At 50.2% G+C, this 10,544-nt stretch overlaps 1 protein-coding gene across 1 annotated transcript in view; it reads left to right on the top strand.

Annotated features, from left to right (window-relative positions):
• The first annotated feature begins 5,836 nt into the window (after positions 1–5,836).
• VANGL1 (VANGL planar cell polarity protein 1) overlaps positions 5,837–10,544 on the top strand; it is a 46,369-nt gene continuing 41,661 nt past the window's right edge. The window contains exon 1 of the mRNA XM_055711720.1: positions 5,837–5,934. The gene's annotated coding sequence lies outside the window, so the exon portion shown is untranslated. The remainder of the gene's footprint in view (positions 5,935–10,544) is intronic.

The following is a 10,544-nucleotide window of genomic DNA, read 5'->3' as shown; positions in this document are numbered from 1 at the left end:
GTGAGTAGAGATGCACATTATCGTGTTTTCACCCAGGTATGCGAGCTGGCGCTCTTCCAGCAGGCCGGCTGGTGGCACTGTTCATCAGCTGCAGCACCAGCACATGTTGGTCTTCAGCATCCCTTCAGAGAGCAGGGCAGTGATCTCCAGCCTGGAAAAACACTTCCTCTTTGCCAGAATTAAGACAACAATTATGCTTTTCCTTTTGCCAGCTTGACTGAAGACGTAATTTCAATCTGCAGACTCAAGGCTCTGTTCCTCCACCTCTTCTTTTCCTGTGTATTTATTGCCCTTCTTTAAAAGGTTTCATTCCCAAGTGTGTTCCAGTGTGTGTAGTCTTGTTCCTCAACTTCACACACACTTAGGACCAAATGCCAGCCCACCTACGGGTTCTCTGGCCACCATGCAGCTACACGTGGACAAGACTTGTCTTGTGGCTGAGTCCCCCAGAACGGGTTGAAGTAGTGCATCTACCGCCACTATCGCCAGGTATTCCTACGTAAGGCCTCATGCCTTGTTTCTACAAGATGATGGGTCTCTGCCTCTGTCCTGTGCCCCCCACCCTGCTGTAACTCTTGACTAGAGTTATAAAGGAGAGGAGGGCATGACTACCTGCCTGTTATGTCCCTTACCCTCTAAGATAAGGTTCACAGCAGGCTGCAGGGTTCCTGGCACACACGGAGGAACGGTCAGGATATGCAATAGCTCCTAGCTCTCTAAGTTAGGAGCAAGTCAGAGAAAGATGTTCTCTTCCCCCCTCTAGTCCTTTTGGCCTGTACAGATGAAATCTACCATATTTTTTTCCCTTTAAATTTACTTAGGAAATGTTTCTGGATTGTGGGGGTTTTGTTGGGTTTTTTTTCTCTTTTTTTTTTTTTTTAAACTAACTTTTTTTAAATCTGCTGAACCCAAAGAAAAATTCTAACTCCATCTGCTTTGAAATGGAAGTGAGATTTCAGTTGAGTCATGAACTGGGTTTTGCAGAATCTCAGCCAAGTGAGGTTTTTGTTAGTGTGTGCTACCCACCACCATTTTTCTCTGTATTTGGGCAGAAATCATGTATTTTGGATAATTAATTCCGTAAAAGGCTCAGTAGCTTTTATGCAAGTTGCTATACAAAATAAACGTGTCATGCTGTTTCTTCAGCTGTGCAGTACCACGCGTTTTCCCTTTCTAAATAGCAACCACCCCAAAAAGGAAGGAAGGTGTTCATTTGTAGTCATGTCCCTCTGGCCTCTCTTTTCCTCTACACAAGATTTTTTGCAGCGCAAGAGCTGAAATGTGGCTTCTTGTGCATATCTGTCATTGTGTGTTTGCTTAAACTTTAGATGTGTGCTGCTAGATTGAGCTCAGTGGCACAGAGCAAGATCATGCACAGTTCAGACTGGCTGTACAAGCAGTTCCATCAGATAGGACCTATGAAGTGGCATCCAGTTGCAGTGAAAATCTTTCCACCCCATGCTGGAGGCTCCAGCTGATGCTGTATAAGAGTGGGCAGTATTTCAGAATGGCTTTTATACTTGTCCTGGCTTTTATACTTGTCCTGGCTCAGCTCATGCTTATGTTTCTTACTTGACAAGGCCCAGCCTCTGATTCTCAAAGCATTGTGCAGACAAATCCTGTCTTTGGTGAGGAGTCTCTGCGGCCTGTAACTTAAGAATGATCTTTTCATTCTACTCAGGAAATGGTAAACAAAACAAACGGAGAAACCAATCGGGCTTTTTGGACATGTGTAAATATGTGATTTTGTCACTGAATTTTGACACAGACAAAATTATCTGGAGATGTCACTGTGTGTTGGTGAAGGTGGAGTCTGGATCTTGGAAAGAAAGAGGAAGGCTGGTTTCCAGGGTGATAGAGAAAATCTACAGCAAATTCAACCTCAGTATCTTAACAAAAATATTGTATGTATGTGTCTCCAAACAAGGCAGAATTTGGCCCACAAAAATGTTCGGTAGAAAAATACAAGGGTAAGTAGATGGGTTTATTTAAAAATGAGTGCATCTAATGATCCTGGAGGAAAAAAGAAAGCAAACGTTGGAGCAAAGAGATGACTTAAGTGTAACCTACGTGTCAAGTTGTGTGAAAACTTCCACCGCTTTACAATAGATGATGCTAGAAAAGAGAATGAAGAAGCTAATTTGACTGGATAGCAAATTGATTGTGCACTGTGATCAGCAAATCAAAATGTGTGATTCAAAACCCCAAGGGATTTGTTATAAGAAGGGATAATGTCCACATTCTAGAAAGTGCCTTTTCTAGTAGATCCAAGATGACTTGTGTTCCACACAACTGTGACTGCAGATCCATCTCTCCCTGGTTTTCTGTCCAGCTTGTGCTTTTCAGAGTGAAAAATACAAGCCTGAGGAATGCAGCAGCAGGATTACTAGAATTATATATGAGTATTGCCTCTAAAAAGCAGATGTCTGTATCTTTTTGAATGGCCTGTATGCATGAGTTGGTGTGTGTTTTCCATGCTGGGCTCTACCATTTGCCCATCTTGGCCATGGTCAGGTGGTGTTGCATTTGTGGGAAGACACCTAGAACCTTCTGAAAATGTGATGAGGACAAAAATTGTCTGGATCCTTATGGTTCAACCAGGAAGAGAATGTTCCTGCTTGCACTTTCTAACATTTTTCTGAGTATTTCTTCAAAGTTAAGGATAGAAACAATCCCCTCAAGGAGCTACATGAAATAAGAATGTGAGTCATGTTTCCGTTGAAAAAAAAACAAGCTAAAGGAGAGTTAAGGGAATCCAGGTGCTTCTTGTAAGATCTGAAAAAGTCTCAATTTTTGCTGGCTTGAACAAAAAAGAATTATTTTATTAATTTATTTGTTGAAGTAAGTGCAGAGCATCTACTAGCCTTCCTCTGCTACTTCCAATAAACTCGAGGTTGCAGCATCGTCATTCACAAGGATTTTTTTCTTTTTTTTAACAGAATAGAGAGAAATTAGGAGCAAATCAAATGTATTTATGATCTTATGCAAGTCCACTGCAGAAAGGGATGAAGAATCTGAGATCATACCCCTTTTCTGTGTGCCACATTATGAAACAGGCCAAGTTTGGGCCTGGCTTCATAAGAGTGTCCTACTTCTTCATCTGTCTGTGTGTGCATCTTAAGAGCATGCCATAAAGCAGTGCCCTGGTCCACATACTTGACCACTTGCAGATCCTTCCTGAAAGATCTCTTGGCCGCTATGCCAGCAGGAACAGGAAAAGATCAAAACAGAGGGGAACTGAACTGTTCTGCATTACATGCAGACGGAGCGCACGCTGCACCAGAGACCACCTCTGTGTGGCATGGATGTTACTGGAGTGAGTCCAGCATAGGTACGCTAAAATGGTTCAGGGATCGGAGCATCTGACAGGAGAGGCCAGGAGAGCTGGGATTTTTTAGCCCTGGGAGGAGAGGTTTCAGGGTGGAATCAATGTGTGTAAATGTGTATCCACATATATAAATACCGGATGGAATGGAGGAAAAAAAAATAGAACCAGACTCTTTTTGGTGGTATCCAGTGAAAGGAAAAGAGGGAACAGCTACAAACTGAAATACATGAAATTCCACTTAAATGTGAGAATTATTTTTTTATATTTTTTTTTTTTTTACTATGCAGGTGTTAAATACTGGAACAGGTTCCCCAGGGAGGTTGTGGACTCTCTGTCTTTGGAGATGCTCAAAACTTGGCACAGCCCTGAGCAACCTGCTCTAATTGACCCTGTTCTGAGTGGGAAGACTGGACCTCCAGAAATCCCTTCCAACATTCTCCTGTGAATCCATGACATCCGTTCTGGGTACTTCAGAGTTGGTTGGTTGTTGGTTTTTTTTAATCTTCACTATTCAGTAGTGTACAAGAGCATAGCACTTCACACGTTTCTGAATTATGATCCTACCACACAAGGAGCTGGACTTGTAAAACATTCCCTCATGTCTCAGTGGTTTGAACAGATGATGAGAGAGAAGCATGTAACAGTATCTCAGCATCTGCCCCCAGCCCATCTTCAGTGTATTCCTCCTTTGCCAATATTCTGTGTAACAGCTTGACCTGGTTGGGTGCAAGTGGGCGTCACCGCTGGATCTAACAGGTACCTAGACCAGCTAGGTCTGGACGGGGGGTGTAGGTGCAAACTCCTCTGAGGTTTGTATATGACCCCAGTTTACATCCTGAGCAATCTCCTTTCTGTGGGGTACTGCAACAAGCTCTGCTGCTGTAGACCACAAAACCAGTATTTGGCAATCCTCTAAATATTACTGAGCAGCTGCAGGAGCAGCATAGTAGGGGAAGAAATACAGGTTTAGCAAAGTTTCTTGGTTGCTTTCAAAGAAGTCCAGGTAACGACCTTTGAAAAAGACCCCTTGCCTTCCAGGCAGGGCAGCATCTCCCCATGTCCTCTTCCCCAGGTGGCACAGGTAAAACCTTGCTCCTCGCACCAGGCCTCTCCCCCGTGCCAGAGGCATGGCCTCCATAAACCGTTGCCTTTTGTCACGTTTTCCCTGCCACCGAGCAGGGAGGAAGCAGGGGTGGTCCGGCGGCGGGGAGCCCCTAGCAGCCAGCCAGGCTGAGGCAGGCTTGCAGCAGGGTGTCGGATGCTTTCCAGGGCAGGGCCATTGCCTGGAATGCAGCGGAGCGCTCGGGCCTTGGGCAAGTTTAGACACATGTTGATGCATAATACAAGATGGAGCCTATCACTTGATATCGGCCTCTTCCAGTCAGGCACGGGGCTGGGTAAGCATGTACGCCATGCAAAACAGGAGGTAATGTCATTACCAAATCCGAGTGATACGGAAACGTTTCTTCTAATACCGGGCTGACTGTTCCACTGTAAAGTCACACCGTGTTGTATGGATGCTGAGTAGGGGCAAGCACCACAAATAAAAGAGTAGTATTATTTTGGAAAAAGGGGAAATTGCAGAGGAAATATAATAGATGCAATCTACAGAAGCCACAATAACGGAACACAAAAACTATCTGACAGGAATAACTTCAGTGTTTTCTGCATTTGTTCCCTTTGTAGACTGGATCGTTCTTGAGTAGTTCAAAGCGCAGGACTGGAATCTAGGAGGTCTAGATTTTCTTCATGCATTCCCAGCTGCTGGTTCAGTGCATGGCCTGAAAACGTAATTATTTTTGAAGGGTAAGACAACCCAAAGGTGAAATGAAAAAGGACCAACATTAGAATACAGAAAAGATGACCTGCGTGGCACGCAGAGCTCTGCCCATTTCCCTCCCAGCTGCCCCGAGGAAGCAGTGTGAGGAATTTGGGAATTTTGTGCCCAAGGCTGGCCTCGGGCAGCCCGCTGGAGGCTTGGGGCAAACAGGCCCTTCTCCCCGGGGGGCAGGAGGCCCGCTGTGACCAGGCGCAAAGCGCGCAGCCGCTGCAGGCTGCGGGTGGCGGAGCAGGCCGAGCAGTCCCGGGGGCGAGGCACGGCAGTGCCGGCAGGACACCCAGCCGCGGAGAGAGCCCGTGAGCGTGGCGGTGGGTGAGGGCAGAGCCAGAGGGACGGGGGCTTTCTGGGGAGCGATGGTGGCAGGGGAGGTGATGGCGGGGGAGCTGTGGAGCTGTAGGGGTCAGCCCCGGGGGGCGCCGCAGCGGGCGCTGGGGGCGCGATGGCAGGTCTGGGGAAGCGCAGCGGGAGCGCGCGTAGGAGCCGCGGTGCCGGCGGGCAGCGCTGCGGGGAGGGGTCCTGAGGCGGAACCGGGGCTCCGGGGGGAGCGGCGGGGCCCCGCCCGCTGCGGCTGCAGCACGGCCCGGCCGGGCGCCGCCGGGCCCGCGGGGAGGGCGGCCTCGCCCGGGGGCGGGGCGGGGCGGTGCCGGGCACAGGAAGCGGAAAGCGGCGGCAGCAGCGACGGCGGCCGCCGCCGAGGGGAGGCGGCGGGGCTCGGCGCGGCGGCGGGTCGGTGCCGGGAGCGGCATGGGGCGGCCGCGGGAGGGAGGTGAGTGAGGGGGCGAGCCTGCCCCTGCGCCCGGCGGGCGGGGCGGGGGGACGGGGGCCGTGGCGCTGCCCTCCACCACGCCCTCCCGCCGGCGGGACCCCGCCGCCGCTGCTCTGCCCCGGGGTGCCCGGGCCGGGGCGGCGGGACAGCCTCCTCGGCTCCCGCGCCCGGCGGCGGGGGGCCGTCCCCGGCCGGGGGGGGGGCGCGGCGAAGCCGGCTGCGGGGGCACCGACCCCGCTCCCCCTGCCCGGCGCTTCCCGGGGCGGCTGGGCGGAGGGGGAAGGCGGCCGGGGCGCTGCCCTGTCCCGCGGCGCGGCCCCGCTCCCCTGCCGGCGGCGGGCGGCAGCTCGGCTCCCCGGGATGGAGCCCTGGAACGCCGCCGAGGCCCGCAGGGGCAGCCCCTGGGGGGGGCAGCGCTCCCCCCGCCGAGCCGTGCCCGGGGCGGACCCGTGCGCCGCGGAGGTGCGAGGGAGCCCGTGCCAGAGCGGGGGCTCCGCTGGTGCCTCCGTGCCCGCACCGCAGACCCCCAGCGGCTCGGTGGTTGGGGTCATCCCGCCGGGCAGCGAGCTACAGAGGTGACCGAGGGGAGGGAAGGCACAGGCGTGCTGCTCTGCTTAGAAGCTGGCTCGGTCGCTGAAGCGATGCCCGAAGTCGCGGGCTGGCAGCACTGGAGAGTTGTTTCTGTTCAGCGACTCGGGGCCTGGAGGAGCGCGTGTGGCAGGAGACAGCGCTGCTGCGCCTGGGCCGCGCTGGCCCGGGGGTGCGTGCCCGCGGTGCTGCTGAGCGTACCCAACAGAGGGCAAAGCTTTCGCATTAGCTGTTGGGTTTCTGTCATGGCACGCTTTGGAGAGCCGCTGTGAAACAAGGTTGTTTGCTTGTTTGCAAGACTGTCAGGGTTGTAAGCGATCTGCTTTATGCTAAAGGCTGTACTCTTTGACATGCGGGGTCTATGAAAGCATAGATGGCTTGATGGCAGGGGTTTTGGTCTGGGGAGGCAGACTTAGTGGTTCGATGTCTGAGGCAGTGGGGTTTTTTGGCCCTGGGTTTGTCAATAATGAACTGCCCACAAGATCTTTGCAGCTGTTAAGAAATCAAGGCGCACCGGCTGGAAGAGCAAGTTAGGATGTTGTGAAGTATATTCTGTGATATCATTATTGCCTGTGAGCCCATCACCAGGGCATCCTGACTTTGAGGAGAGGAGCTGGGGAGAAGAGAGCTTCAGCAGTGCCTTCGCATCTTTGAAGAGCTTCATTCTGACTGTGCCTCGCTCTCTTCCTGCACTGGGGTTTGGCCATATAGCTGGATGCAACTATGGGACCAGTGTTGGCTCTGGGATCATTTCACTTGTTAATTGTGAAAAATAAATACGAGTGTCTTACAGAAAGCCTCCTCCCTTAAGAACGCTCCCTATGAGCTGACATTTTGAAAGGATCCCAGCCTGTGTCAGAACCACCCAGGCAAGTATGTCCTAACTGTCCACGGTCATTGGCCAGTGGCTCTTTTTGGCTGTTGCTGGCCTTCTGCTTTTGGTTACTAGTGGCAGTGTTCTTGGTGGCCCTTACCTTATGGATATATGCACCTAGGGAGGGCTTACTGTTACCGTGAGGCCAGGATAAGGTACTAGGAAAATGCTACTAAGATGACTGCAGTTGTCCTAGCAAAGCTGCACGCCTGTTGTGTTGTTGTGGTAGCCTGCCTGCCTTCCACCCCTGCTTCTGACAGCTAAAGCAAAGGACGGCATCAGAAATGGGGCTTTGCTGCTGTAGGCTGTGTTGTGCTGTGTCGGGACTCGAGAGGCAGAGAACTGTGTTGTCCAGTTTTGCTGGTGGGAAACAGTAAGTGCTGTGCTCCTCTGTGTCTGGTACCTTCACTGGGGAATTTGGTGGAAGGAGAAAATGAACCCTTGTGAAAACTATCTTATGACTTCTTCTAATTTCTCATTAGCTTTTACTTTAGAACTACCTGATTTCCGTCAAATTGAAAAACAGTGGTTATTTCCTCGGGGGTCAACACCCTTGCCCTTTCTCCTTGCAAGGTCAGAACCGCTTGGCTTTGTACAGGGTTGAGCAGGAGGCAGGGGATAGGGGGGGTCTCCATACTGTGTAGTTGCGCTGTATTGTGTCGCACTGGGGATTTGATCAGGGTCCGTTGGCTTTTTTGCATTTTAAATCCAAATAGAAAATGCAGGAGGACATGCAGTATCCTAAACAAGGGGGTGCATTTTCATTAGAGAAACCTTTTGCAGTTTATAGCCTTTAATGCTGTCTCAGTATCCAAGTGCTATGGCTAAAAGTAAACTTTAAAAATAAGGTACCTATCCAGGCAGGCAGTACCTGAGGAGTCCTGCAAGAGTCTTTGCCCAGTTTGTGTTTTTCAGTAAGGCTGTGGGGCTTTAAATGTTGGCATTCGCAGCAGCTGTAGTATCACGAGGGTGAGGCCAGGATACCTTCTGCTGTGTTGCATGGCTCTGGGGTTAAGAGGAACACTTGGAGGTCTAGCAGCACAGCAGGGATGTATGAGCGAGGCAGCACATGCTTTCGCTGGTCTGATAGGGTGGCAGCTGAGTATAATTTGCAGGATAGATTTGGATGTTGGTTGTGCTTCAGAAACTTAGTGCGCATGTGGTTCTAGCAGTGGGCAGAGGAGATCCTTCAGGGAGGTGCTTCACCGATGGGTCCCATGTGCAGAACTTCCCAACTTCCAGCTGTGGAACGGCGGGGCAGGAGGCAGGGGCTTGCTGTTCAGGAACATTGCTTGCCTGGGTGGTGCTTTTGGCCAGGCGTTTCTGTTGTCAATTGAAACAGCCTCATTACGTTTTCAGATGTGTGTTGTTGCATGTTCTGATTAAACGTGCAGGTGGATTGCTTCAATAAACCAAGTGACTTTTCTTTTGGAAATATCCATGTCGTGGACTAATGGTTTTCAGCCTGGGGCTGGAAATTCCCGTGAGTCTATGAAATCTTTCTAAGAAACCTCTGAGAAGCAAAAGCGAAGAGAATCTATTGCTATAGGGAGTTTGAATTTGCTGACTACTAAACATTTTTGGGGGATGCGGGGCTTGGCTTGCCAATCAAGAACCACCTCTGTAGAGTAAAAGCCTGGGCTTTAAAATATGTATCTCTGTGATCAAAATTAACCTTATTTAATGACATGCAAAAATAAATAAAGAGCTTTTGGAAAAGCCTTGTTTCCCGAAGCTTGTTGGCCGTTAAAACTGCAAGCCTTGGCTCTGCGAGTAGGTTAGCGTGGTTGAACTTCTGTGCTTACAGATCAAATTGCTGGACTGGGGCCTGGTCAGGAAATTCAAAAGCAAAAGGTTCCTGTGGCATTGCTCACAGATCTCACTATATATGCAGTTGAACATAGCAAGTTACGTAACTTCTCGTTTTTCTGAAGTGAATAATGGGAATACGCTGCAGCCGTACGGTGCGGGCGAGTTAATGCCGGAGCTGGAAGGCTTCCTTGCTGCTTAGCCATCTCTTAATTATTTTTACTCTTGAACCCTAACGCTATCCCATAGCTTAGCACTTGGGGTTCTGCATGTTTAATTTGTAAAGCTCTTCATTTCACTAAAGGAAGGAAAAAAGATTTCTCAGCGTGATAGCTCGTGGGCATCCGTTACCCTATAGACAGCTGGTGCTGTTTAACAAGCGAGGCTGGCAGCGTACAGAGCCGAATGTGCGCACATCCTCACGGACACTTGTGGCTGCTTGTGCTCCAGATGGCACTTCCAAATATGTGTAACTCCATGAACCGACTGGTAAATCAACTCTAATTGATTGCAAGTTTTAAATGGAGTAAGACTGAAACTGTACAGACGAGGATTTCAAAGCTGAGCTACTTTGGAGTTATTTGCCTCAACTTCACAGGGGAAGATCCATCAGGAAAGCACGGGATGTAAAAGAGTGCTCGTTTGTGTTTGCCCTCTTTGATTTAAAGATGTAACTTGCTCTTTTAAATTTCCCTTGGGCTTGGAGCCAAACTGTGCTCCCTTGAAGACGATCACAAAGCGAACTTCATTGGAAAGGGGATTGGGCTCCCAGCATGGAAAATAGCAATTCAAAAGAACTCTTCTTGGAGATTTATGAGCATATGAAAAGAGGGAGTTACAGCGAGTTGTGTAGCTGCGTAGAAACTGTGATTACAGTGATCTCTGCGGTGTTCAGGGGTAACTGAATTTCTCTGCTGTCATTCAGGATGCAGCCATCCTTGCCTGCGTAGGATCCCAAAATTTTCTTTGCAGTATCCTTAGCTTTGTTTTCCATCTAGTACTGGGCATCCTTCTGTCAGTAGTAAGGGAAAGGCAAAGTGAGAGTGCTGGCCGTACTGGGAGCAAACTGCTGGGTGTGCAGTTACACAATTGTCGTGTTTGGAGCGGAGAGGGCATTCCCATCTCCCCTCTAGCTGTTCGCTGGCGTGGCTGTTCACCCTGGTGATGGTTTTACTGTTTGGGGCTGTGCTGTGAACTAGGTCACGGAAAGGATCCAAGACAAAAGCGTGGCGAGCGGGAGAGAAGGGATTTTTTTTGTTTTGTTTTCCAGTGGTGCTGTTTGGTTGCTGAGGATTGTGTTGACACAACCAAGAGTGGTGAACTGTGGTGTGGAGGTGGA

The sequence above is a fragment of the Falco cherrug genome, chromosome 5 (assembly GCF_023634085.1).
Source record: "Falco cherrug isolate bFalChe1 chromosome 5, bFalChe1.pri, whole genome shotgun sequence".
In the NCBI taxonomy this organism is placed as follows: Eukaryota; Metazoa; Chordata; class Aves; order Falconiformes; family Falconidae; genus Falco; species Falco cherrug.
The sequence above is the reverse complement of the archived record's forward strand: the minus strand, read 5'-3'. Positions and strand labels throughout refer to the sequence as shown.